General features: G+C 53.0%; 1 long non-coding RNA gene and 1 pseudogene across 2 annotated transcripts; one reads left to right on the forward strand and one right to left on the reverse strand.

The window, feature by feature from the left end:
• Positions 1-1,451: 1,451 nt before the first annotated feature.
• On the forward strand, positions 1,452-3,310 carry LOC123614924 (large ribosomal subunit protein eL34-like; annotated as a pseudogene).
• A 16,480-nt stretch (positions 3,311-19,790) lies between these two features.
• LOC141575795 (uncharacterized) lies at positions 19,791-25,397 on the reverse strand. Of its 2 annotated transcripts, XR_012503636.1 has the most exons (4): positions 24,677-25,397; positions 22,525-23,847; positions 21,733-22,089; positions 19,791-21,634 (listed from the first exon to the last, which is right to left on the reverse strand). It is a non-coding gene; the product is annotated as an uncharacterized LOC141575795 (long non-coding RNA). The 2 variants fall into 2 exon arrangements; XR_012503635.1 differs by having other exon boundaries at positions 21,733-23,847.
• Positions 25,398-27,592: the final 2,195 nt, after the last annotated feature.

The raw sequence follows: 27,592 nt of genomic DNA on the forward strand, positions 1-27,592 counted from the left end.
TGGCGCGTGGCTGGAGCCAGGCAGGTCCAGTCACCCTGACGGCCCCTGGAGGACGCGAAGCCTGCGGGCCCGGCTGCGAGCCCGGCTGCGAGCACTCTGCGGACGGAGCGCTGGGCGGGGTTCCAGCAGGCCTGCACTCCCGTCCATCTCCCTGCCAGCCTCCCCTTAATTAATTTCACTGGCAGTTCATGCACTGTGTCCTTTTCTTTGATTGGGTCAGAATTGGCTTCAGGCCTAAGTAAACACATTCTGAAGGTGGCTGGGCTCTCTTAACCTGCAGTTATTAATTAAGAAGGAGCTGGGGGCTGACCCAGGGCATGGGGAGTTCATGCTGCAGGGAGGGCCCCTCCGAGAGGTTGCTTCCCCATAGATTTCCATCCTGTTCTTACTCCGACCTTCAAACCATCTGAAGCTGCTGGGAGTGGCGCCGAAGGACCGCCTTCCACTGACTGTCCTTCAGACGGCCAGGCCCCGTGCTGGGAAGTGTGCGGTGAGTGGAGGTGGATGGCAATAAACCCCGTCTTCTACAAGTCCGTGAGGAAGCCGGGAGGATATCAGTGAGGAGCGCCCGAGGGTTTCAACACCAGCAGAGTGGACATGAGCCTCAGCTCGCACTCGGGGTGGAACAAGCGTGTTTGCTTTGTTTTCTTCTGTGATGCTATCTGATCTCTTCTGGGAGCTCGCGTTCAGCTCGAAGCTGGAATTTAATCAGCCATTCTGGGTCCTGCCGGGAAGATTTATCACACTGTGCCAAGGCACCCGGAGGCGCGTCCCGGGCTGTATTGCGCCGCAGTAACGAGCAGCTCACAAAATCCCAGCAGCTTCAAATAAGCGAGTTTTCATGGGAGTCAGGGGATTCCACTCACTACAGCAAAAGCCCTGGTGAAGAAAAGCACAGCCTGATTGCTTTGAAAAGTTTCTATTTTCACCGGAGAGACAAAGCTTGAACTCCAAAAACTGTATTTCATTAAGATGGGACCTGGATTCTGAAATTTTACACACAGTCTTATTGGTCTCTCACAGTTCAGTCGGTAACAGAGAAAAAGGAGACTGGGCTTTGAGGTGGCTGGTAACAGCAGAAATTACTGCAGGGATTGGCGTCCTACCTTGAGTAACTTATTTTACAAACACACGGCCACATCTTGTTTAATCCTCACAACAGCCTAGTGAGGAAGGATTTCATCACCAGTTTTCATGAGAACAGGAAGGCTCAGAGGGGTTTAGCTAGTTCCCTGAGGCTGCACGGCTGGTCTGGAGCCGGCTTGGGAATAGAATTGGGTGTCATTAGGCTCCAAAGCCTCGGCTTTTCCCACTCTTTGCCCCAGCCTGCTCCCACGCTCCTCATTCTTCCACGTGTGAACTTTTCCTCAACAACACACACACTCATCTAGTCTCTGCAGCGTCGGTAGCTTGTTCTGCAGCTGTGAGTTTGGGGAAAGATTCTACCAGTCTCATCACTTTCCTGCCCACGGGGGCTTGGGCCAGTTTTGCTATTTTGCCGCTACCATCAAAGCTGTGGAGAACGTCCTTGGACTTGAGCAGGACAAATTCCAAGCACGGTACCTGGTACTTAGTGAGTCCTTGATTCCTTCGTTGTGTGGATAAATGTATCTATCTCCAGCTGTCACTAGCAGGGTCACACGTGCAATTGCTTATTTTAAACGCACTCTTGGATTCTTCTTATTCTCATCCATCATCCTCCACCTCCCACATCATCACGTCACCAGCATAATCACCATTATCAGCTTCCCTTTCAACATCTATTGGGCACTGCTGTTTCCCTGTGTGCGTGTTGGGCTGGGTTAAGAACTTTGCACGTTATCTTATTTAATCTTCCCAATAATCACTTGTTGAATGATTGAGTTCATTAACTTACCAATGATCAACAGGCTCTTAAGACTTGGCTTACTTGTCTTAAATACTGTACAGCTGATAATTCTTCCTCCCCCTCCATCATCCGCCTAGCAGTCATTGAGTGCTTACTGTTTACGAAGAATGATAAATTACTTTAGTTCTTCCAGTGACATTTTGTGGTAAGGATTGCTGTCATTCCCATTTTGCAAGCGAGGCAGCTGAGCCTCAGAGAGGTAAACTGACTCACTCAACACCATCCAGCTCCAGATAAGTAGAGCCTGGATTTCAACCAGGAAGTCTGGCCCCACAGTTGGGATCAAATAAAACCATCCCACTGCCTCTCAGACACACAGACCACTGACATTCTGAGCTGGTTACTCATCCTTACACAGAGTATCCCACAAGCATCTGGAGACCGAGAAAGTAGGAGGGTAGTGGGATAAATTCATGGTCATCAAATCCCACTATGGAAGAGTTTTGTATTTATATGCGGTTAGAACTAGGGAAACGTGCTTTTTTCCCCTCTTCCGGGGACTGTATCGAGAGGCATTCAGAATGGTCCAGCGTTTGACATACCGTCGTAGGCTGTCCTACAGTACAGCCTCTAACAAAAGCAGGCTGTCCCGAACCCCTGGTAATAGGGTTGTTTACCTTTATACCAAGAAAGATGGGAAAGCATCAAAATCCGCACGTGGCCTGTGCCCAGGATGACTTCGAGGAGTTCGCGCTGTAAGACCTACAGCTCTTATGAGACTGTCTAAAAAAAAAGCATGTCAGCCGGACTTATGGTGGTTCCACGGGTGCTAAGTGTGTCTGTGACAGGGTCAAGCGTGCTTTCCTTACTGAGGAGCAGGAAATCGTGAAAGTATTGAAAGCACAAGCACAGAGTCAAAAAGCTCAATAAAAAAATGAAGCTTTTCTGAGTAATAAAAAAAGCGAAAAAGCAAAAAAAAAAAAAAACCCCAAAAACCAAAACAAAGAACTGGGGACAACGTGCCTGGACTGCAGATGTACTCTGACTTGGCAAAGCGACTGTTACCGGACGGTTCTGGGAGGCGTCAGCTCTAGGCGTTGAGTGTCTTGCCGGGAAGCTCTGTTTTCCATTTCCCTTTCATTGCAATTTCAAAGTTTTAATCAAGGTAGGACTTGGGAGAGTCTAAGACTGTCCTCACTGCAGAGGACAGATGGTGTTCTAGACAAAACAGGAAGGACTGAATTCGCAGTGGAGATAAAGGAAAGCCACGTGTGAAAAACTCAGGCTGACCCTACACTTGCTCTCGTCTGCAGGGTTGGGAGCCGCAGCTCCAGCAGGAGGCGCACAGTGCAGTCCTGTCCCTCCCCTGCTGGTCCTGACGCCCCGATGCTCTGGAAAGCCTTGGACTTCATCTCCAGAGAGGGTCTGGTTCGGAGGCTCTTTGGGAGCCAAACCATTTGGATCAATGAATGCCCAGTGTCAGTGCGCCTCCACTCATCCCCCGGCCCCTCTGCTCTGGAGACGGAGGCCTCAGTACTCGCAGGGGTCCTCACAGCATTTCCAGAGCCTGAAGCTGGGTCTGTGCTGTGTGCATGGAGTCCGTGGGTCCTGTTCCCCATAAGTGGGGCCTCAGGGACGTCAGCTTCCTCATAGAGAGGAAGCTTGCAGTCTCAGCTCTTTGCACCTGTTTGGGCACCAGCCCTGCCCTTGGGTCCAGTTCCTTCGCACTGGACCATGAATGCAGATGCGGATCAGCTCCAGACCCCAGGCTGGGATTCCTGAGCCTTCCACTGGCAGAGCGAGCAGAGGGGGGGATGCTGCGCTCACAGCGGCTGCATCGTTCATAGACCTCGGAGGATGCACTGCTTTCTGAGCAGCTAGGAGTGGGTTATTTTTTCTTTTCAGAAATAAAGTCAGTTTCGCAAGAAAAGATCCTCATAATTCACCTGTGCATGAGGAAGTGGAGAAAGGCCCATTTTTAATGTGTGCCCTTCAGAACAAACTCCCCAGACAACTGGGGCAGGAAATGCTGGGTATCTACCTCCCTGTTTGAGGGTCATAAACACATCAGCTTATAAATGCCTCTAAGCTACAGTGTCCTCTGGAAGAGAAAGAGAAAGATGAAGGTTCCCTATGGTCAAGCTGGAGTTCCCAGAGCTGTTTTTTGAATGTAGGGCCTTCCCTCTGCAGAATGATTGATGGCTGATCCAGAGCAAGTTTTAAGAAGTTTATTCTTAGTGTGAGAGCTTTCTTCCAACTCCCAGTCCCCAAACAGACTCTGGTGTGGCATTGAAAATACCAGGCAGATTTATTTTGTCTTAATTCAATCTCAAGTGGCAGAAACATAACTTCAAGAGTCTGTTGTAAAAACTAGAATTTACTGCCTCATAACAAAAACACCCAGGGCCATGGCTTCAGGCATGCTCACTCCAGGGGCGCGAGTGACATTATCAAGATTTGTCTTCCTCTTCCCATCTTGCAGATCTGACTTCTCCGTTTGTGCCTTGGCTCTCCCCACGTGGTACCAAGATAGCTGCCTGGATCTGAGTCTCACTAATGTTTGCATCTTCTCGGAAAGCTCAGTTTCTTCTTTCTCAATCAGTTAAAGGAAAAACCCAGGGCTGAGTCTCATTGGTCCACCCAGTGCTACACATTCATCTTTGGGCCAATCTCTGGCTAGAGATGTAATGACTCAGCTAGCTGGGCTTGGGTGACGCAGCCATCTTAGATCCAGGAGAGGAACCAGATAGCACATGGGGGTGGATGATGGCTCACTAAGGAAAATGCAGGTTCAGTTACTAGAAGAAGGCGGCCCAATGGAGCAGATCTGCAGTGGTGCAACCCAGCAACAGCAAACACCCATCCTTCAAGTCCCAGAGAATCTCGCCTGCTTTGACTGCCTTCCCTCCCCCGTGAACCATGGCTCTAGACTGCAAGATCTCTTTCGACCACTGCAGGGCCACACCTTTCCCAGTCTGTCCATTTCGACCTAGAACTATCCATTTCATTATCCTCGTGTGCGTGTGTGCATGTGTGCACGCATGTGTGGGCACAAGTGCCTTCCCCAATGAGACTCTCAGCTCTGGTGAGAACTGTGTCTCACCTCATATTTCCTCTGTGACCCCCACCTGTTAGATTAACCCTTCACCAGATGGTTTGCAAACACTTTCTCCCATGCCATAGGTTGCCTTTTCATTTTGCTGATGGTTTTGTTGGTTAGAGCTTTTTGGTTTGATGTCGTTCCATTTGTTTTTGATTTTGTTGCTTGTGCTTTAGGCGTCATCATCAAAAAATCACTGCCGGGGTTCACGTCAAGGAGCTCTTCACCTACATTTTCTTCGAGGAGTTTAATGGTGTTAGACCTTACAGCTAAGTCTTCCATCATGCTGAGTTAATTTTTGTGAGGCATAAGATAGGGCTCTAGTTTCATTCTCGTACATGTGAATATCCAACTTCCCAGCACCACTTATTGAGTCGACTAATTCTGCATTGAGTATTCTTGGCTCCCTTGTTAAATACTAGTTGACCACATATGCACGGGTTTATTTCAGGACTCTCGATTCTGTTCCACTGGTCTGTGTGTCTGTTTTTATGCCAGTACCATAGTGTTTTGAGTACGCTATTTTTATAACATACCTTAAAATTAGGAAGAGTGATGCCTTCAGATTTTTTTCTTTTCAGGATTGTTTTGGATATTTGAGGTCTTTTGTGGTTCCATATAAATTTTAGGATTTTTTCTGCTTCTGTAAAAAATGCCATTGGAATCTTGACAGGAATTACATTGAATCTATAGATGGTTTTGGGTAATATGGATATTTTAACAGTATTTAATTCTTCCAATTCATGAACTTGGGATACCTTTCCATCTATCTGTGTCTTCTTTGGTTTATTTGGTTAATATTTTGTAATTTTCAGTGTAGAGATCTTTCGCCTCCTTGATTAAATTTATTCCTAAGTAGTTTATTGTTTTTGCTGTTACTATAAATGGTATTTTTAAGATTTATTTTTCTGATAATTTGTTGTTACTAAGTAAAAATGCTACTGACTTTTTATGTTAAATTTGTATCCTGCAACTTTACCTAATTTGTTGATTAGATCTAATAACTTTTTGGAGTCTTTGTAATGTTTTATATATAAAATCATGTCATCTGCAAATAGGGATCATTTTAGTTCTTTCTTTCAAATTATGATACCTTTTATTTCTTCTTCTTGCCTGATTGCCCTGGCTAGGACTTCCAGTACCATGCTGACATAGAATGGTGAGAATGGGTGCCTTTGTCTTGTTCCTGATCTTAGAGGGAAAACTTCCAACCTTTCACTGTTGAGCGTGATGTCAGCTGCGGGCTTGTCATATATGGCATTTATTATGTGAGGTACTTTCCTTCTATACCTAACTTTTAAAGAGTTTTTTTTAAATCATGAATTGATGTTGAATTTTGTCAAATGCTTTTGCTGCATCTATTGAGATGATCATATGATTTTTTTCCCCTTCTTTCTGTTAATGTGATGTATCACACTGGATGGTTTGCATGTGCTGAGTGATCCTTGTATCCAAAGGATAAATCCCACTTGGTAATGTTAAGAGATCTTTTTAATGTGCTGCCGCATTTGGTTTTCTAGTATTTTATTGGGAACTTCCCATCTAATTCGTCAGGAACAGTCACCTGTGGTGTTCTGTTCTTGCAGTGTGATGGTCCGTATTCTGGACCGCCCGCCTGGGAGGGTGCTCATCATTGAAACCCCTCAGCACCAAGGCTGGTGACCAGGCAAGGCCTGTGGCTGGCACAGGGGTTGGGTCATACACACCATGGAGTACAGTCAATGGGCATGTAATTATTCCTAAATGGGAGTGTCCTCTTCCCTCTAAATGTTTTTGAACGTTATAAGCTTCTAATGAAAACTAAGGCAGGAGTCACTCTGTGCTGAGACCACGCCTCACAACTGAGAAGATGGAGATGGTGCTGAAAGGATTTGGGTGCTGATACTGTAGGCTAACTGCAAAGCTGCTTCACAAATCCTTTTTCTTCTTGAAAACTGAAATGGACTTTGATGTCTTTTGAGAGCCTTACTGCATTTTTTAATTCACACAGAGCCTATTTTCTCAGTTCTCTGTGCTCTGCTGAGAACACTGGGGACCAGTGACGGTCTAGAAATGGAACTGAGGGTGAGCTTGGGCAGAGCTCCCATGGTGAAAACAGCCCAGTTCCCACGCCCGTCCCATAGTGGGCAGCACTGGGGCATCTGGAGTTAGGGTGCAAAGGGGGAGGGGTCTTGGCCCTATCATGCTGAGTTGGGCTCTCAGGGAAGTTTGTAGAAGGACCTTTCCCTTCTCAAGGAGTCCAGGGCTGAGCTGCAGCCACAGGGCACGATCGCTGCCAGGGACAGGTCATGGTTCCTGAGTCCCAGCGGCAGAGCTGGACTCTGGCCAGCGCCATGCAGCAGAGAACTTGGAACACCGGGAAATTTAATGGATTTTCACCCAGAATGTAAGTCCTTTCCCCTCCTTTTTGCTAACCTGTGTATGCTGTGTGAAGGAAAGGGGAGGGAGGGAGGGAACTTGGCTCAAAGTGGCCTCACAGGCAAACACCTGTGAAACGGCCTCCTCACCCTATCTGTGGGTGAGGGCTCCCCTCGGGGATCTGGCAGATGACACCACTTCCCAGGGTCAACTAACTCCAACGGCCCCACCCTGGCAAGGTGTCCGCAGCTTCAAGAGTGCTGACATAGCAAGGAGAGCATCCTCAGGCCACTTCAGAGGTGGAGAGGAGAAAATGCACCCAGGACGGAAAGTCCAAGTGCGGCGCTACTCTCCATCCTTCATTGATAACCTCCTCGTGAGGGTCCCTGGCCTCGTCTTTTTTCTGAGCTGTCAGCAGTGGATGCAGCAAACACCAGTGTTCCTTCATCTCACATCAGCATATCCTGATTCCTGGGGATGCCCAGGGCATCCTAGGAGCTGGGGGCCTCTCCACATCCCAGCTTGGCAATTATACATCCCAATTAAGTCCCTCCTGATAATGGAAGGGGCACTGGGTAAGCCTTGGCAGCAGGACGTAACTGGGGAGGATTTATGAAGTAAATTAACAAGGAACTTCTGCATAAGCTCTTTTTTTTTTTAAATCAAAGAGATAAAGGCTTCGCTACAAAATATTACTGCACCCATAAAACTGGAAAAGAATGGACTCAGGTGGGTTATTTCATTCAAACATCTTGACGTTCTCTGTGAAGGATGGAAGGATCATGATTTCGAACGTGATTCCCAAAGTGTCTAGTCCAGAGCACGTGACTCTCAGGTTAGAAGGGATACTGGGCCCCTAGCTGGCCTTTTCCAATCTTATGTCTGAATCCAGAGCTGGTGTCAGCTTGTGTACGTGTTACAGGTGCGCAGCCCACGTTGGGTGTGTGTCCTGTGCACGGTGGCTGCTACTACTGGGAGCTGCCTGTGCCGTACCCGTCTGGTTCCTGTGTGACCTGCCTGTGGGTGTGACTTGCGGGCTGCCATCGAGCATCACCTACGCACGTCCTTCACGTGTGATGCTGCGTGTGTGTGTTACCCGTGTGAACCCTCCGTGTGCCGTCTCCCTGGTTTCCGTGCTAAGTGTGTGTTTCCCAGCGGCTGTGCTCTCTGCGGCTGCTTCCCCTCTGTGCTGCCTGGGTGTGGGCTGTGTGTGCGCCGCCTTCAGGCTGCACTGCTGCTGCCGTGTGTCACTCACCACGAGCCTCCCCGTGCAGCCTGAGTGTGCATCTTGTGTGTGCATGTGTGCTCTGCCTGTGTGGCACTGCCCGGCTCAAATTCTAGCCTTTCCCCTGTGCTGCGCTCACTTAGGTGGGCCGCGTTACCTGTGTTCATGCGGCCTGTGTCACCTGACTGCAGCAGGACCCCGTGTTATCTGTGCATGCCCCCCGTGCGCTGGGGTCCTGGGGGTCTCCTGGTCTGTCCCTGTGTGTGCACGCCACTGCAGTACGCGGTCTGTGTGTTTTGCCTGCGTCCAGCCTGTGTGTGCGGCACCTCTGCGTCACCTGAGCCTGCTGCTCCGTGTGGACATTTCCACACGCTCAATGTGCGTGATTCTCAAGTGAGCTGTCACGGGTTATTCCCCGGGATTCTCTGTGTGTTTTGGTTTGTGTGGTGCCGCCCCTGTGACATCTGTGTGTCCTGTGTTCATGCTACTTGCATGTTACTCGGGGTGATGTTTACAGCTGTCACACGTGTGTTCCTGGTATGATTACTACCCGTGTGTTGCACCTGGGCACTGCCAGTGTAACCCAGGCGTGTCACCTCTGTGAGTGCTGCCCGCGACCCCTCAGTAACACAGCATCTCCCCCAACTTAGCGTGAGGGGCAAGAGAGAGAAAGACACAGAAAACTTGAAGCTCCAGGTCCTCAAGAGCCCGCCCCTGTCATCATGAGGCTGAAACCCGCCTCTCTTTTTTTTTTCCTCAAAGCCCAGCTCACTCACGCTTCTGACCCGGGGAAGCCAAGAACTCCTGGCTGTGGCGCGAGTACATCACACGAGAGGGCTCTCCCTCCGCTGCAGCGCCGCCCCCAAGGCCCCGCAGGGACCCCCGCCCAGCCGAGGGCAGACCCCCTTCCTCCCTGACCCGTGTCCCTTCGTTCGCGAGGACTAGACTCCAGGTCGGCGGCAGCTCAGGCCGTGGACTAGACCAGCGCCCATCTCGGCCTCTTCGAGCGGAGGGGGAGGGTGGCGGGAGCAGAGGGTGTCCCGGCGGGGGTGACCCCCACCCCCCGCGGCCCCGGCGCCCCGACCCCCCACCCCCAGGACGGGCTCCCTGACCCCCCCCCCCCCCTTCAGACGGGACACCGGGGCCAGGGCGCCGGGAAGGGCACAGTCCCCGTTCTGGGCCCCGCCCCGCCCCCTCTACTAACGAGGACTCCTCGCCCCAGAGGGGCAGAAACGCACCTCAAATTTGCTCAGGAAAAAGCGGGGCGGTTGGTGCGCTCCTGACCTGCGGTCTCGGCAGCGCAGGCCCAGCTTCAGGCGCGGCTGGATCCAGGGCTCCAGTGGTGTCGTCAGAACTCAGTCTGCTCCTTCTTCCAGCTCAAGCCTTTGCCTTCATGCGGCCTGGCTTCGCTAACAGGCCCCAGTCTCCCCGCCGGGCTCCTCCAGGCTCCTCCACGGTGACAAGGCGGCGGCAGCGTCCCGTCCTCGCCTCCTCTCAGGGCCAAGGCTCTCCTGTCGGCCCGGGGCAAGGCCTGGCGCTCCTGGTGATTGGACTGAACGAGGTCGTGTGACCGTCCCTCAACCAATCAGTGCAGCCAGGATACAGCCAGCGGAACTGTAAGAGCCTTTCCTATTGGTCCTCGAGCAAGTCCTGATGCTCACTCTGATTGGACACGCAGAGGTCATGTGACCAGCTCTAGCCTAATCACTGCAGTCAGGGTAGGGCTTCGCTTGACCCGCCTGGGTCACAGCCCCATCTGGAACGAAGGGTGCTCCAGCTGGATCACAGGTTTGAGCGTGGAGCACAGATTCCCTGGTGAAACTTGGGGTGCTCCTAGAAGGAGAGGTGGACACAGGAAGATGTCCTCCACAGAAGCCGGGTCAGTGCCCTGGAGGCCCCCCACCATCTCCACATGGGGACCCTGATGGGTAAAGAAGAAGGATGCAGCCTGGCCCCCACTTCTGGTCTTGGACACACTTTTTTTTTTTATAATTTTATTTATTTATTAGTGTATTTAATTATTTTATGCTAGGGGAGAAGGTAATTACGTGTCTTTTTAGAGGAGGTGCTTGAACCCAGGACCTCATGCTTACCAAGTATGTGCTCTGCCACTTGAACTATACCCTCCCCATTAACACTCATCTCTGAGACCCGCTGACACCGGCCAGAGCCTGGGACTGGCTGGGACTAAGGCCTGCTGGGCAGCTGTGGCCAGAGCTCGGCCACCCTGCCCTGCGTCCTGCCCTTTCTCTGGTCCTGCAGATTCAGCCCAGCCACGGGCTCAAGCCTCTCTGAGCTCACTGTAATGCGCTCCTTAAAATGGTACTTTCGTAGTTGGAAGGTTTAGCCCTGAGTGTATCAGCATGAAGATTGGGGGCTTTGTGCATTAGCGGAATATAAATTATACTGAACTGTGGAAGATCTTGAGTCTCTAATGAAATTTGAATTTTTAACCTCATTCATGAACTCGGGAGCTGATGAATCATCCACAGCCGTTCAAGGTATCAGGGAAATGCAGACTACGGATGTGTGCGCTGGAGCGAAACCCCAGTCCTGGGACTCGCCTCTCGATTTGGAAACTGGAAATTCTGCCTAATGAGATGCAAAGCCTTAGAATCAGAAGGAGAGATTCTGGGGTGGAGGCTCCTAAAGTAAGTTGTAAGATGGGGGTACAACTGCGCCCACAGTTCTGTGTCCAGAGGAGGTGAGCACAGTCCCGTGGTGACAGGTCTGTCCTTAAGTGGAGAAAGTCGCAGACTGGCTGCCCTGCCATCTGCCCTCGGTGCTGCTGGGGCGAACCCACACAGCAGTTAAGGAGCAGGAACCCGAAAAGGCAGGGGCTGAGCCCTACACAGCGCTCAGACCTCCTCCCACCTCCAGAAATGTCTGAGGCTCAGCCTCTCATGGACAAGGCTGCCTCACCTGAGCCCCCTGGGAAGCCCTCCCGGACCCCTCATCTGCCCCTGATGCTCCCTCCTGAGCCCGCCCAGCACAGGGTGGAGCCCCATTGGAGAGCGTATCTCATTCCCGTGCCTTGGAGTTAGTCTCACCCACCTGGAGTGATGGGATTGCTGGAAGGAGGTCAGGACTCACTTCTTTCCCAGAGCATCTGACGTCCTTGTCAAGCTCCTCCAACCTCTGACAGGGTGACGGGCAGCAGCAGCCAGGTCTGGGGGCAACTATGGCAATCGGAGCACCCCTGTCAGTCCATGATGGACACGAGGCGCAGGCAAGAAACAGACAGTGTTTTAAGTCACAGAGATGAGGGGATTGTACGTGACTGCCGCACACCTTTGCTTTGCATGCGCTAACCAAAACTAGCTCTCATAGTGGGACGGGAGGGTCGGGCAGCAGGCAAAGGTTTCTTCTCAACCACATGTAGCTAATCTATTGCACAGGCTTAGCTATCGCCCTGGTATCTTGCACTCCAGGGCTCGGAGCCAGAGCCCGCATTTTCTCTAACACCCTATCCTGCAAAGATTAGGATTTATTTATTCTTTGCTTCTGGTAAATCTCTTTTATTAGTTCTAATGTGTTTACTCTGCTTACTTCCAATCAGTCTTTAGAAGTTTCATTTGTGTGTTTATTTGCGCTTTAGTGTTCTCTCTTCGTTTCAGAGCCGGGCAGTTTCATTCAGCATTATCTTCCATTTAATCTCTACTCTGGACTTTCAGGGGCATTTTTTTCTGTGGCTTTTCAAAACTCATGAATCTGGTTTAAAGCATTTCTGCTGAGTGTTCTCACCTCTGAGTGGAGGGTTCCCTATTTATAAACAAAGGATCTGATGCTCAGAGAATCTGCTACTCAACCCGGGTAGACTTTCAGTTAGGTCAGAAAGATGAGGGGAGCGGAGATCCACAACGATTTGATGAAGTTAAATATTCAGGAAAAATAAATATTAAAATCTTTGTCAGCACAGGGTAAATTTAAGAAAGGACACTCACATTTAAAGGTATACATAGTAGAATAAATTTAGAAAAGATTCAGTGAAGCAAATACTCAGAACCCCGTTTGGACTTTACACAGAACCACTTCATGTCTGCTACTGGTCAGTGTCCAGGTTTGTAAATTAATGCAAGTTGTTTCCATTGACCACTAGGGATGAAGAACATTTCCTGCCTGGAGATCACATGATAACTCACCCCGCAGACCCTGGGGGAAAGGCCTTGGAGTTGATGCGTGGAAAGAACCAACACTGGTGAGAGCTCTGCTATGTGGTAGGGAGCACCGGCACTGAGTGGCACTGAGTCATCTCAGTCCTTACACCGGCCTAGGAGACAGGCACTGTTTACCTATAACTCTATCTATATGGGGACTGAGTTCCAGCAACTGTCATGATTTTACGTTTAATGGGGATATAGGACAGGCCTGTACCATCGCAAGGACACTGTGATCAGTGTGGTGCGTGCAGTACTGGGGGGGGGGGCGGGGAGGGCACTATGGGAAGATGAGGGTAGTGCTGCATGGGTGTGGCTCAACCCCAGCCCAGGCATTGGGGGTCACTGCTACAGCCTCCTGGACCTTGAGGAAGATGGAGCCTTATTCATCCTGCAGCTGATACTCCCAGAGTGCCTGCCACGTGAAGGCAGTGGATTCTTAGGTATGACCCCAAAAGCGTGGGTGACAAAGGAAAACAGAAATAGGACTTCATGGAAATTGAAAAAAATCTGTGCTTCAAAGAACATTATCAAGAGGGTGAAGAGACAACCCACAAAGCGGAGAAAGTGTCGGCCAGCCACACACCTGCTAAGCGTCCGGGGTCCACAGTGAGCAAGGAGGTTCTGAAACTCACTACAAGATAGCCAAGGACCGAATTTAAAAATGGGCGAGAGATGTGAATAGATATTTCCCCACCGAAGGACACACACGTAGGTAATTAGTACACGAAGAGAGGCCCAGCATCCCCCCGGTCTCAGCCTGTCAGTGACCCAGTTATGACTGGGCCTCGTGGTCCTTATGTATGATGACAAGACGCCCTTTAGGCCATCAGGGAACTTTGGGGAAAAATGGTTTATTACTTCCATGCTCTGGAAGGTACATGGTACACCTGGGGCCACACCGTGAGGTCATAGGTAGAGAGAGAGAGCACTGGGGTTCTGCTTTTCCTGGGGCCAAGGGTGGGTGCCTGGGGTTTCAAGGGCTCACTCTTTATTGGTGAATTAAAAAAAATAAAAATGGGACCATATAGTGCAGGGAACTATATTCAGTTTCTTGTGGTGAGCTGTAGTGGAGGAGAATCTGAAAAAAATATGTATATACATGGATAACTGAATCGCTCTGCTGTACACCTGAAATTAACACTGTAAATCGACTAGACTTCAACAAAAAATAGTATTTTTTAAAAAAGTACATTAAAAAGTAAGAGTGGGGCTTTAAAGCTCAGAAAGAGAAAAAAACAAGCATCCAAGTGGTCAGTTACCAACTTCAACCAAAATCTTTAAAATCAAAGGAGCCCCAGTGGACGGGGGTGGCCTGGCTCTTGTGTTTATCTTTAAAGTGGATGCCTCTTTGAAGTGGGTGTCTTGGCAGTCAAAGCTTGTCAGGCGCTTGCATTACACAAAGAGAAAACCCAGCTGTCAGGGTTTACCCTGCAGTAGGACAGGGTGACTCCTGTCCCAAATCGCCAGCACCATGAACCAGAATCTTGAGAGCTAATTACCCACGTGCCGAGTGCCAGGCTGTGCTTGGCTTAGCAACCTGGGCAGAGAATCAACAGACAGCCTCCTAGAAATGGTGAGGAAAGGACCTAGATTTGGAAAATGTACGTATGATTTGCTGAAGTGATTTTCCTTCCTACAGGGCTGTTGTGTGTGTGCTTTTGTGTCCTGTGGAAAGGACACATCTGAAGGTTTATTTTGCTAAGAACGTTAGTCCTTCTGTTCTGTGCTTCTCACGCGCTCTTGCAAGGTTCTCGGGCGGGCGGGGGGTTGCTTCCCTTTGACCGGCAGGTCTGAGCCACACCCCGTCATCCCTCTTGTACGAGGGAACTTCTCTGCTCTTCCCTTGCCATCGCCAGCTGCACCAGCTCTGGGCTCTATCCCAGAACGTCCTGTGTCCTGTGGCAGGGGACCCACAGCAAGGTCCTAGGAGACAGTCAGGGGCCAAGAGAGGAAGTCTGCCCCACGTGGATTCCAGGACGGAGGTCATTTTGGCTTCGCCCCCGACATTATCAGTTGGATTCCCGGAAGACGGGTGCATTCTCACCAATGTGACAAACCTCTGCTGTGTTCCACAGCTGCCGGCCTCACCCCTGGCATCTCCCTGAGTCTGGGAGAAGCCGCAGTGATCTCCTGGGGGTGGGGTGGAGGAGACAGACCTTCCTGAGAGGTCTGAGGTCTGAGAGAGCAGGGGTGCTGGATGGTGGGAGGTGGGAGAGTAGGTGTGAGAAACCAAGGAAGGGGAGACGCCCTGCTGTCAGGCTGCTGGGGGATTCCTGGGGGGATGGGCCACTGCATCTGGGATGGGTTAAGTTTGCCTCCCATGTGTGACTATGAGAAAGAAAAATGAGAGAGAGAGAGAGGGGGAGGGAGGGAGGGAGGGAGGGAAAGAGGTGATACTGGCCGACAGGGGATGCTGAGGGAACACGGAGGAGGCCGAGGTTAAACAATGTCAGCTCTCACTCAGGTATAAATTAAAAATCATCTCCTGTGAGCTGACTGAAAATGACAAACTTCCTTCCAGATGACAAGCTGGAGGAAGGAGATATGAAGAAATGAAAGGCACGCTCTGACTACCCTTTAATAACCCACAGGCATGTGTGAAAGGCAAGATTGTAGGGAATCCGAAAATAAATTTTAATCTAAAAGAACAAATAATACAGCGACAGTTTCAGTTTCTGTTATTCTCTTAAAGTCTAGGCTTAAGCATTAGGACTAAGTCAGTAAGAAATACAGGTTGAGGCAGCCACACGAAGAACAAAAATATTATTAAACAGTAAGAAATATTTGAGTCCAGGGTCCTAGCTATGAGAAAGCAGGTGATAAACGCCTTTCAGGCTAGTGCTTCATTCACAAGTGCCTGAAATATACCAGGACAAATTCCCAAACTATTTCTACATCTTTTACCGCTAGGTCCATCTTGTGCACATGAAATTAATAACCGTCACATTTTTGGAGCACCTCCTGGGTGACAGACCTTTGCGCTAAGGGGCTGAGATGGATGATCTCATTCAGTCCTCTCCCAGTGAGGTGGGTACCACTATCAGCCAACTTACCAGTGAGGAAGCTGAGGCACTGGGAGGTGACAGAGTTGGCCACACATCCAGGGAGGGGTGGAGCCAGGATTCTCACACCAGCGTGTTCTGCGCCCAGCTGGTGGAGCCTCAGCGGCCAGGCTGAAGCTCAGTGCAGGGGCGCCACACAAACACAGGGGCAGCCCACGTAATGACAGCACGGGACCCGCATCTTACACAGGGTTTAGGTTTAAACAGAGCGTCTTAAAAATCATGAGTAGGCCGGCATTGGACCAGATCAGTTTTTGGTTTTCATTTTTTTCTCTGCTGAGCATAAGATGAAATACATGCCTCATCCGTAGGGCCATTTTGAGTGAAAAACACAACTTTAAACACTGAATCACCTCAGAATGGTGGGATAGTCACCCCCTGGAGACAGATGAGGGGACAGCAGGTCCCCAGCCTCTGGTTCGTCTGCATTTGCGACACAGACTCCTTGACAGGACTGACCCAAATGGTTTAAAGTAGCTCCCCCACTCCCTCTCTGCAAACTGAGTGTATGTATCTGGATTTAATACCTAGGGGAGTACGTGCCAGGGTCCCACCGCGTGCCATATCGTAACTTCCGTTTCCTTGGTCCACATGCACACAGTGAGCTCTCTACACTGACTGCCCACTCCCTCTGCGTGCAGGACCGCGTGCTGGCTCAGCCCCTTTCCAGCCCCGGCCGCACCAGAGAAAAAGCACTTCAAAGGGATCTTGTGAAGAAGCCCCCCCGGCCCCCCCACACCACGCGTATATTTGACCAAGAGGCTCAGTTTTGTCCCCAGAGCGGTCCTTCTTGGAGGAGCCCCGCGCCTGCACGGTGCGTCCGTGGCCGGGATCTTCCCGTGTTACGGAGTCTGGGTCAGTGAAGACTCATTTTGCTGAAGCAGCAGGACGTCTTGTAACTTCGCGCTGTAGGGGGAAGCGCGGGTGTGAAGCATCTCTGGAACGTGCTCAGTACTGGCGGCCTTCGGTTTGGGCGCGGTGTCCTGGAACCGGGGTGGTCAGAGAAGGCCTCCGTGCGGACGTGGCGTCGGGGGCGAGGCCCCGCCCGAGGATGGCGGGGAAAGTCCTCGCAGCAGTGGGCTGCGGGTCGGGGGGCACGGAGGGGCCTAGGGGCCGCCGGTGAGGCCCTCGTCCCGGGGCCACCCCCTCCCGCGGGGCTGCTGTCCCGGGCGGACAGCGCAGGGCCCCGCCACGTGCCCCGAGCCGCCGACCGGAAGCTCCCGTGAGCCTCCACTCCGGAAGAGGAAGCCAGCGCTGCGGGCGCCCCCGTGGGCCGCGGAGGTACCGGGCCTGGAGTGGGGGTGGCGGGACGGAGCACTGGGGGGCCGGCGGGCGGCTGGGGGGCCCGGGGCGGGGCCCTCCCTGGAGCCGCCCCGGCGGGGGGCGGGCGTGTGTTCCCCCCAAGCCGCGCAGCCCGAGTCTCTGCCCACGAAGGGCCTGAGCGCGTCCTGCCGTCTGCCCTGGCCTCCCAGCGGGAGCGGGGCCTCACCTGGAGCTGGGGGTGGGGGGTGGGGGGTGGGTGGGAGTGCGCGGCCCTGACCCGCCCAGGCCTGCTGACACAGGGGCCCCTCCCAGCAAGGCCCGGGGGTGGGACGCTGACATGTGCCCTCCTTAACCCGTCCTTGCAGCTGCCGGCCCTGCTGACTCGGGAGCCGTGGGAGGGGTTTAACCAGGGAGTGAGGGGGTCTGGTTTGTCCTTTAAATGTGTGTCCTGGTGATGGGCTGCAGAGGGATGGGAGGAGAAGCCAGGCCAGGAGGCCGCGCCTTGTCCAGAGAAAACTCGTCGTGGTCACAAGACACCAAACACACCTATCCTGGGCAAAGGCAAAGACGGAGACACACCTGCAAACTGAGACATGACCACACAGATGCACACACACCCACAACCACACATGACTCCTGTGTGCAAATTCAGAAACGTTCCTATTTATACAGAGAACACAGAACCACACACAGGCAGGGGTTGCTTGGGCCCAAAGCTGCTCCTTTCTCATGTCCCTAGAACTGCAGGAATGAACCAAAGCTGCTAGGCTTTGCACCCTCATGCTGCAGAAAAGCTTGCAAATGAGATAAATATCCAGGAGCCCCTGGGAGCCTGGTTTGGGAGATTGGATCCTGTAATGAACAGTCACAGCTCCGGGCCGGATGAGATACCGGTCCCCCTTCCTCTGTCAGTGAGGCTCACTCAGCTCTGCTCCCCACAGCTACGGACAGTGTGGTCCAAGTGCTAATGGCTTTTAAGCCAGGCTGCTGGGGACCAGCAGTGAACCCTGGGCGGTGTGTGATGTCGGTGTGCACCTTTATCCTCCACAGGGTAGAGCAGGTCAGCCACGCGCTGTGACCCCAGGTTAGTGGTATTATTGAGTCCCAATGCGTTCTTGCCGCGTGACAGGTCAGTAAATCAGGAGACGAGTCTTGGGGCAAGGAATAATGATTTTATTTGGAAACCTGGCAGACCGAGAAGATGGCAGACTAACGTCCTGGAGAACCATCTTCTCTAAGTGAGAATTCAGGCTCCGTTTATACTAAAAAGGGGGGGGGGTGTGGTTGGTTGTTGCAAACTTCTTGGTGTCGGAATCCTTTGTTCTTGAAGCTGCCCACGTAGGTCAGGTCGTGGTGTTCCTGTAAACTTCCAACAAGACATACTATTTTTCTGCTCTGCAACTTTTTATCTCTGTATGAATGGAAAAGTGTTCTACCCTTAAAGATCAGAGCCTTAGGAATGGCCTGTCTCATGTATTTCAGGCTCTAGGCAACATCCCTTTACGAAAAAGTGAAAAATCAGTATGACTTAACCACGAGAAACACAGCACAGGGTTAAAGTCAAAGGAACAGATCTAAAATGGAGTCAGATTGGTTCTTTTCTATTACAGTGACATGGTGTGCATCATTTGTGCATCAGCAGGATGTTCTGAGATTTGAGACGTTGGGGACATCAGCTTTTGTCCCTGATCAGTTGTAAACAGTGTATCTTGTCAAGTCTATCCCACTAGTCAATTACAAGGGAAGAAAATCAGATTTGAGAAGTAGTCAGACGTTCTATAGTATATTGCACTTCAGATTATAATTCTATAAAATCTAATTATTTATGTCTAGACTGAAAGAAATTTAATTTTGATTATTTAACCACATTTCCTATTGTTCTTCTGAGGAATGCTGATTTCCCAGCAGCCCTCTGACCCAGTCCTTGAGAGTTGCTTTTTTCTGATGTTGTGTCTGGAGCTGAGCAGTGGCTTCTAGATGCCTTGGGTCTCAGGGTTTGTCCTGAAGAGTGATTCTGGGAGGACGTTATGTCTATTCTGGGCTCTTTTCTTTCATCATCGTTATTTTCATCGTCACCACCGTTGCAATCATCACCATCCTTATCAACATCACTGTGGTCATCACCATCATCATCGCCATCTTTGTCATCATCTCCGTCCTGCTCGTTGTCACCATTATCATCACCACTGCCGTGATCACAGCCATTCGTGATGTGGTACTCATCAAGTCCAGACGTTGCTCTAAGTGCTTCCAATCCATTGCTCCTTTACATCATCGCAAGTCTGTGAGGCAGTATCACCGCCAGCCTCATTTGAATGATGATGGAGTTGAGGCACAGAGAGGTTAAGGGACTCACTTAATGTTGAACAGGTATGAGCTGTCGGGTGTGGACTCAGACCCAGCAGCCTGGCCCCGTGTCCATTCTCTTACCCACTCTCTGTATTGCACCACGTGCCCTTGATCTGCCTCGAGAGCCTTGACTCCCCATCCCTGGGATTCTGTCCTCACCTTGGCTGTTCCCAGAATTTCCCTCCCTCCCCCCAAGCCTTTGTCAACATGCCCAGGCTCCCTCGTAGTCCGCATCCTCATGAAGCCCCTTCTAGCATCATGTCTCCCCACCTCCAGAAGCTCATAGCACTGCTGCTGTCCGCTCCTGACGCTGACCACCCGCAGCACTGTCCTGAGGGTCATAGTCATGTAGACTCACCCAGCCTGGTGCCCCGAGCATCTCCCCAGGGTGTCCAGGGACAGCCTGATCTTAGCCCTGATGGTGGGCTTTAAGGCGCAGGGTCAGGAGGAGGAGGAGGTGTTTATCACCTGAAGTCCCTGATCTCTCAACATTCCCACATCACAGCCCACAGAAGCCACATGGCCGTGGCATTGTTCTGGTTGACGTGCCTTGCGGCTCCGTGCTAGTGTAGGGCCCCTGGCTCAGGACACAAGCATGTGATGTGGGCAACTGAGAGAGACTGAATTTGAAGGAAAGGAGATTGAAGCACAGAAGCCTGTCTTCCCCACAAGGCAGCTGCGGTGACACCTCTTAACAAAGAGTCCTCCCTCTCCATCTGATCTCCCTGCTGGAGACACCTTTATCTTTTCTTGTCGAGAATCTAGCCTCTAAACCTACAAGATTTCCTGCTGTAGCAAGATCAGGACATAGAATTAGAACAGCATGTGTAGTAGACACGGGCTGGGCTTCCCCACTGACCGCCAACAGGAGCAAAGAGCCTCCTGCTGAGCAGGGCCCCCTCCCTGGCGGCCCGGGAATGAGTGGCCTCCCCACGGTCCCCTCTGGCCCCCATCCCAGGGAAAGGGCCCCGAGCTCCCCGGGTCCCCTATGGCCCCCGCCCCAGGGAAAGGGCTCCAAGCTCCCCTGCCAGCGTGCAGATGGGGAGCCCAGCATTACCGCTGCTCGCTCTGTGCTGGCCGTGCTCGCAGCTCTAGTTACAGGACCAGTTCCCTCAGTCCTCATCCTGACGTGGGGTCGGTTATCCTCAGTTTGTGGATGAGGAAACTGAGGCCCAGTGGTTCATTCACTTGTCCAAGGACACATCCTAGTGAGTGACAGGACTAGCGTGGTCATCATTATCATCAGTATGCGGGTTGAGCTGCTGTGACTTCAGACACTGACCTGAGGCCCCTTCCCTTGTGTTTGGGTGTCAGACGTTTTATACAAACCGGGTGTCCCTGTCAGGCTCCAGTGAGGAAGGAGTCAGCTGACCGGGGTGGTGGAGCAGCTCGGGAGGACGGAGGGTGGAATCAGGTGCAAACAGGGTGACACCGTGGTGACTCTTGTTCCTGCCGAGGCCACCTGACACCTCCCAGGTGTGATGCTGAGGCCGGCGCTCCCACCTCCTCCAACCCCCAGACGGACGTCCTCCTGCGCTCAGGCCCCGGCGGCGCCAGCGCTCACTCGGCCTCCCTTCCCTCTCAACCCGGGCAGGTTCCTCCTGAACCACGTCCTGGGCACCTGCACCACCTCTGGGTCTTCATCCTGTCTTCAGCCCAGGACCTCGTGCGTCCAGGGAAATATTCCAAATATTTAAAGCCTGGGACAGAAGGAGCAGCAGCTGAAAACGAGCAGGCAGCCCTGAGCAGCACGTGCTGGCCCTGCGCCTGCCGCCGCCCCCATCAGACCCGCGGCTCCCTCCTTTCACCTTAAGGAGACCCAAGTCTTCGACCTCAGGATGAAGGCTGAGTCCTGACCTAAATCATCAGTTTTCAAAGTAGTGCGGGGTTCTGGTTGTAACACATCAATGCAGATAACATTTTGAGAGCAACTGGAAAAATTAGAATATAATCTGGGTATTTGACTGGATTAAGAAACTATTAATTATTTTGGCAAGCATTTTAACTATAAAGGAAAAAGTTACACTTTTGTTACACATACAGACATATAAAAACAAAAAACATCATTAATACCTCAAAATGTATACAGTTGACCTTTGAATAATGTGAATTTGAATTTTGTGGGGCCACTTATACACGGATTTGTTTCAATAAATAAGCACCACTGCACTGTCCGAAGTTGCTTGAATCCGAGGATGTGGAACCGTGGCTGCAGAGGTAACGTTAGACACGGATTGTCAGCTGCACGAGCGGCTTGCGTCCCTCAAACCTGAGCTGTTCAAGGGTCAACTGTAATGAAAACACACTTGCTTCAAACGAAAGATAACTGCAGAGGTTTTACACGCACGTGTGCTCACACACGCACCCACACTCTCACACTAACTCACCGAATGATGGGAGTGGCACAGCTCAGGGTGGAGCCGGATTTTAAGTGTCTGTGATGACCCTCTTGTCGCTCAGTCCTGTCCGGTACCTGCGATTTGACCCCATCTGGGGACCAGGTGCAAAGTCTGAGGTTGAGCCCATGAGCGGTCGTGCTGCTGTTCTCAGCTCTTCCCCTGCTCGAGCATCCTCACGCGTTCCCCTGGCTTCAGTTTTGAACACGTGCCTGCTCTGGCCACTAGCTGCAGGGGAAGGGGCTGTGGGGCAGCTCCAAGCTGGACGCCAGAGCCCTCTGCTGCGTCCTGTTCCCTCGGAATCCCCTGTGCTTGTTGTGGGAGGAGGCCTAGGCCGGCCCACGGCCCCTGGGGTAAGAGACGCAAAGCACAGAGACCCCTCAGCCACGTTCAGCCCATACCAGGCAGTACCCAGCCCTCTGCCCACTCACGAGGGCGGCCCGAGACCAGGAGCGCCGCCCCGCGAAGTCAGCCTGCCCGACCCGACCCTCATCGGGTCTGCAGACCCCTGAGGACAAAGGCTGTGGCTTAGGCCACCAGGGGTCTGGGTGACTCGTGATGCAGCATTCTTGTGGCAGCAGGTGACTGACACAGTGTCCCCGTCCCAGTCTGGGCACCAGGGAATACTAGGTCCCCCTGTCCTACGAGGGCCGGGGCTCCCAGCCCACGGAAACAGCAGCCCTGAGAACAGGTGGGGGCTCTGCTTCCTGGTGTTCCTTGACAATACCAGGCATTACGGGCTAAACTGCTTTCTATCCACTTAGCAGATAATGTACAACTCACACAAGAAACCCAGAGTTATTGCTTATGACGTCTTATGACTGCATTATGGGAAGAATCCATCTTTGCTCAGAAGTTAGTAGGAAACAATATCGTCCCCAGACAAGCCTCCTGAACAGTACTGTGCAGTTGGCTCAGTCACACTGGGCGGTCGGGCTGTGATGCGATTTTGTGATCAGACACCGGGCACATCTGGAAAGCCGTCATCCCGGGGTGGCCTGAGCAGGCTGGTGCCGTGGGGCCTGTGGGAAGTAATCCCATTCTCGGTGAAGAGATTTCTGATCATCCAGAGCAGCTCTGAACTCAGAGATTTGGGGCCCCCGAGGCGGCAGAGCCTGCAGCACCTGGCAGGGAAGTGACAAAAACGCCTTAAGTTTACTTTGGTCACCACGGGAGGCAGAGACAAGACCGAGTGGGTCAGGAACCACCACATCGGCCCCCAGATGGGCAGTGGGAGCGATGACGTCGAGTCCAGCCAGGACACGGCGGGTGTGGGCTGTGAGCGGTGCGGAGGGGCCCGGGCCCACACATGGCTACGTTCTGCGGGATCAGACAGCTTTTCCAGGTGAGGACTGTCCTACCCCGTCCCTTCTCCCTCCGGCGTGGGCAGCGCCTGCCCGCTGCCCCGGCCGTGTGTGGGCCCATCGCAGACTGACGACCCCCGTCTGGAAAAGTGCTCACGTGCTGAGATGGGAGGGAGGCTGCCCGCCAGCCTGCTGGTCCAGGGGGACGGGAGATGGGGAGCCACCCCCAGACTGCGGGCTGAAGAGAGGCGCCCGCTGGGCCTCGCAGGCCTTCACCTCCTCCCTCCCAGCCCAGCTGGGCGAGGGGTGTCGAGGGCGGCTGAGACCAGCCAGTGGTGACCCTCTGGCTGCAGCCCCGGGACCTCTGCCGGGAGAGCCAGGACCCCCAGGGTCGTGACCGCAGCGTAAGCTGATACGACAGGTCCCAGGCCCAGGGCGCCGTCCTGCTGGGTGGTGTCCCGAGCGCACGGGTACGCGGGGCGGCGCCTCAGAGCCACGTTCCAGCGCCACCGCCCCTGTGCCTGGCCAGGGCGCTTCCCCTCCCTGTGTGTCACCTCCTCGTACGTGAATAATAGTAATGACACCGTGTGGCTTACTGCGGAGAGTGAACGTCTGAGTACACACGTGGCTTCGGGAGCAGTGTGAGCGCACGTGGCACTGGCACACGCTGCGGTAGCGACTTTGCCCAAATGCTGGGAACCCCGGACTCCGAGCCGAGACGCTGGGCTCGTCTCACAGACCGGCCTTTCCCCCGGCGTCCTCTGCACGTGGCGCACTCGACAGGATGAAGGAGTTGCTGCACCTGTACAAGGACCCCGAGGTCAGACATCCCGGGAACCCCAGCACCAGCCGTCCCCCCAGCCTTTGCCGCAGCCCCGCCAGTGTCTTTCCCACCCCGAGGAGTCTGGGGGGGGCACTTCTCGGGGGCGGCACGTGGCTCTGCAGCTCCTGGGGCTGGAGCAGGGCTGGCACAGGGGCAAACCCTGCCCTGCTGTCCTCTGTCACTGAGTGACCGCCTCCCACCCACATCCCTGTCAACAAAGTCACTGACAAGTTGATAGATGGGAAGGGAACCCGTCCTCCGTCCAGGGCAGCAGGCAAGGCAGCCGGCTGTGTGTTCCTCGGGTAACATGCTGGCTTTAGTTTGTCAAGTATTTGCCGCCCAGCCCCGGCCACTTGTGAGCAGCGATGCTGTGACTTGGAAATGCCTTCCACCCACTCAGCTCCTCCCTCCAGACAGAGGAGCTGTGGGAGCTGGGCTGGAAATCGCCTCCTGGGAAAACCGGGACCAGCCGCCCCCCTGCCGGGGTGGGGGGGCCCCCGGCGACAGCTCTGCAGCCCGATGCCCGGCCACTCAGTCTCCCGAGGAAGTGCGCGTGTCTCCCGCCCACAGGCTCCCTCCCGAGGGTGCGCCCCGAGCCACAGGCTGCGGTTTGCACAGTGGGCTCTGTGAGTGACGGGTCCTCCTCGCCCTGCGCCCAGACTCAGGCATGGAATCCCCCCCGCCACAGTCGGAGGCCCCGCAGAGACCACACCGCGGGCAGAGGCCCTGCTCCCGGGGCCGCCTTCAGAGGCAAACTGTGTGTGCAGTGACGTGCCCCCCCCCCCCCCGGGCTGATGAGGCCACACACCGGGGCGGAAGCCAGCGCTCCAGGTCGCCCCCAGGTGCTCCCCGCTTTGTCGTTTCCACATAAAGATCATCAGCGGGAAAGCTGTGCCCGGCGAGGGCGGTGTTCAGCTGCCGCGGCCTGGGGTTGCGGGTGCTCGGCTTTTCTGAGGAAGTCCCTGAATTGTCCAGTGTGCTTTTATTTTCTGCCTTTCCCAGCTTCACCGAGTTCCTCTTGGCGTAAAGTGAAGGGCACTTCCTGATCGCCTGGGGCATCTGAGTGTCCGTGTGAGGCCGTCACTGCAGTCACGGGAGTGAGCGTGTTCCCCCCCCCCCCCACGTTTCCTGTTCCCTCTTGTCAGCCCTGCCTCCTGCCCGACAACTGCTGTCACTTCAAAGTGTTTCCGTTTTCCAGGCTTTGTGTGAGTGGAACCCCGCTCTGTGCACCCATTGGTCTTCCTGCTTTACTCAGAAACGCACGTGGCTGCCATACCCTCGTCTTTTCTTTGCTGAGTATTTCCCCGCATGGACAGACCACAAGTTGTTTTCCATGCAACTGTTGGTGGACTTTGAGTCACACCCAGGTTTCACTCGTTACAAGCTAAGCTGCTATGAACATGTGTGCATGTGTTTTTTTCCTAGACATTTGCTTTCATTTCTCTTGGGGGAGAATCTAAAAGTGGCTGGGTCACATGAATGGGTTTGTAACTTTTTAAGGAAGTGTCATACTATTTTCTGAAATTGTTGTGCCGTTTCACACTCCTGTTAGCAGTGCATACGCATTCTGGATGGTTCACATCCTCAGTGGCTCTCTGAGCGGTCAGTCTTTTAAAGTTCGGCCATTCTGGTGTGCATGGTATTTTTAAACACCTTTTGGGGTGTTTACATACCATGACATTGACTTGTTTAAGCACCCAATTCTGCAGTTTCCAGTCAATTTAAAGCGTCGCGCGACCCTCACCTGACGAAGTGTGAGAGCGCCCCCAGCACGCCCAGGGATCTGTCAGTTTCTGTCACGCTCAGTTCTCACCCCAGACCCAAGCAGCCAGGAGCCCGCTGTCCATCCTGGTGGATCCGCCTTCCCCGCCACTCCACAGGAACGGCATGGTACCTGACCCGGTCTCGCGGGCCTGGCGGCTTTCCCCTAGCGCCCTGCTGTGGCGATTCGCCTTGCGGTCGCATGCACCAGGACTTCACTCTATTGCCAGTCAGCGTGCTGGTGTGTACACAGAGCACCTCTGTGTCCGCGTTCTCCACTTGGTGGCTGTTGTAATTGTTCTCTTGTCTTCTTTTTATTGACCTGTAGTCTGTTTGCCGTGCTGTGTGGATTTCTGGTGGCACGGCGTGCTGATTCAGTCACACGTACATACATACGTGTAGTTGTTTTGGGGTTTGGGCCACCACGTATACTGTTGCCATGAGTGCGAGTGTACAAGTCACTGTGCGGACATATGCTTTCATTTGTCTTTGGTAGACACCTAGGACTGGAAATTCTGTCTTGTTGTAAATTTATATATATATATATATATATATATATATATATATATTCAGTGTCATAAAAGTGTTCCCACCAGCTGGTGTCCCCACGTGCCTCTGGCCCAGGCGAGCAGACCCTGGCCTGACCCTCTGCCTCCTCCTCCCTCCAGACTTAGACGTGCTGGTTTGTCCTGTGATGTCACTTCTCCGGTGGGTCCAGGTAACCCCGATTTTTCATCTGTTCAGCTTTCCCTCGTTTTATGGATAGAAGTGACCGCTTCCAAGCTCCGTGCTGTCAGAGCTGAAACCAGAGTCTCCTGTTTCAGTGCACAGCCCGTCTCGGGGCCCAGGTCCTTCCTGCTTCCGCGGCTTCTCCTCCACTGTGACGGCCTGGGCTTCCTCTGGTCTCTTTGCCTGCTGTCTGAGGCCCTGCGTCGACGTTTCCTTCCCAGCAGGTCTGCCGGCAACACGTCTTGGGTTTCCTGCTTCTGAGATCGTCTCTGGGTCACCTTTACCGAAGGGTGTTCCCTGGATGCGGAGCTCTGCTTGACGCCACTTTCTACATGCTGGAGCCGTGTGCTGTCCCGATGGCCCCTGAGTTTATGTTTTCTGATGAGAAACTCTGATGAGTTATGCACTCAGGGAAACAGCCCGTGGAAGGTACTCATGCCTATTTCGAGGTTATTCTTTGGGTTTGCTTTGCCACAGTTTCGTTCTGACAAACGGAAGCATGAATTTCTTTGAATTTCTCCCGTTTGAGGTTCCCTCGGTCGCTTGAATAGCAGCTGTGCGTTTCGGCAGATTTGGGAGGCGCCAGCAAGGATCCCTGCGCCGCGCTCCCCACCTCCTGGAATTCCGACGACGCGAGCGCGGGGTCTTGTCTGTTTGCGTTTGTGCCGTCCCACAGGCCTCCGCCCCTCTGTGCAGGGGTCTCAGCGTTACGCTCCTAGTTTCTCAGAATGGGTAGTTTTTATTAACCTGTTATCCAGCGCTGCCCTTTCTCCTGTAAACTCTGTTGCTGAGACCAGCCAGCTTGATTGTGTTTTCTCGGTTACTGCATTTTTCAGCTCTGAGTCGTCACTTGAGTCTTCTGTCGCTTCTGTGCCTCGCCTGAAGCTCTTGCCGCTTGCGTGAAGAGTGCTCGCTTTTCCCCTCGGAGCCCCGTCAGTTGCTTTCAAGGCTGGTTTGGTAATTCCACCCTCTGTGTCACCTGGAGCTGGTATCGCTTTTTCGGGGGTGGGGAGGTGGGAGGGGTTAGGTAAGTAGGTTCATTTATTTGTTACTGGAGGTGCCGGGGAGTGAACCCAGGGCCTCCCGCGTGCTAAGCACGCGCTCTACCCTGAGCTCCACCCTCCCCCTGGCGTTAGCATCTCTGGATTAGAATTTCCTCTTGCAAGATACTGAGATGGTTCTGGCTTTTTGATGGCACGTGATTTCAGGTTGTATCCGGAACAGTTTAGGTACT

This window comes from Camelus bactrianus, chromosome 32 (genome assembly GCF_048773025.1).
Source record: "Camelus bactrianus isolate YW-2024 breed Bactrian camel chromosome 32, ASM4877302v1, whole genome shotgun sequence".
Classification (NCBI taxonomy): Eukaryota; Metazoa; Chordata; class Mammalia; order Artiodactyla; family Camelidae; genus Camelus; species Camelus bactrianus.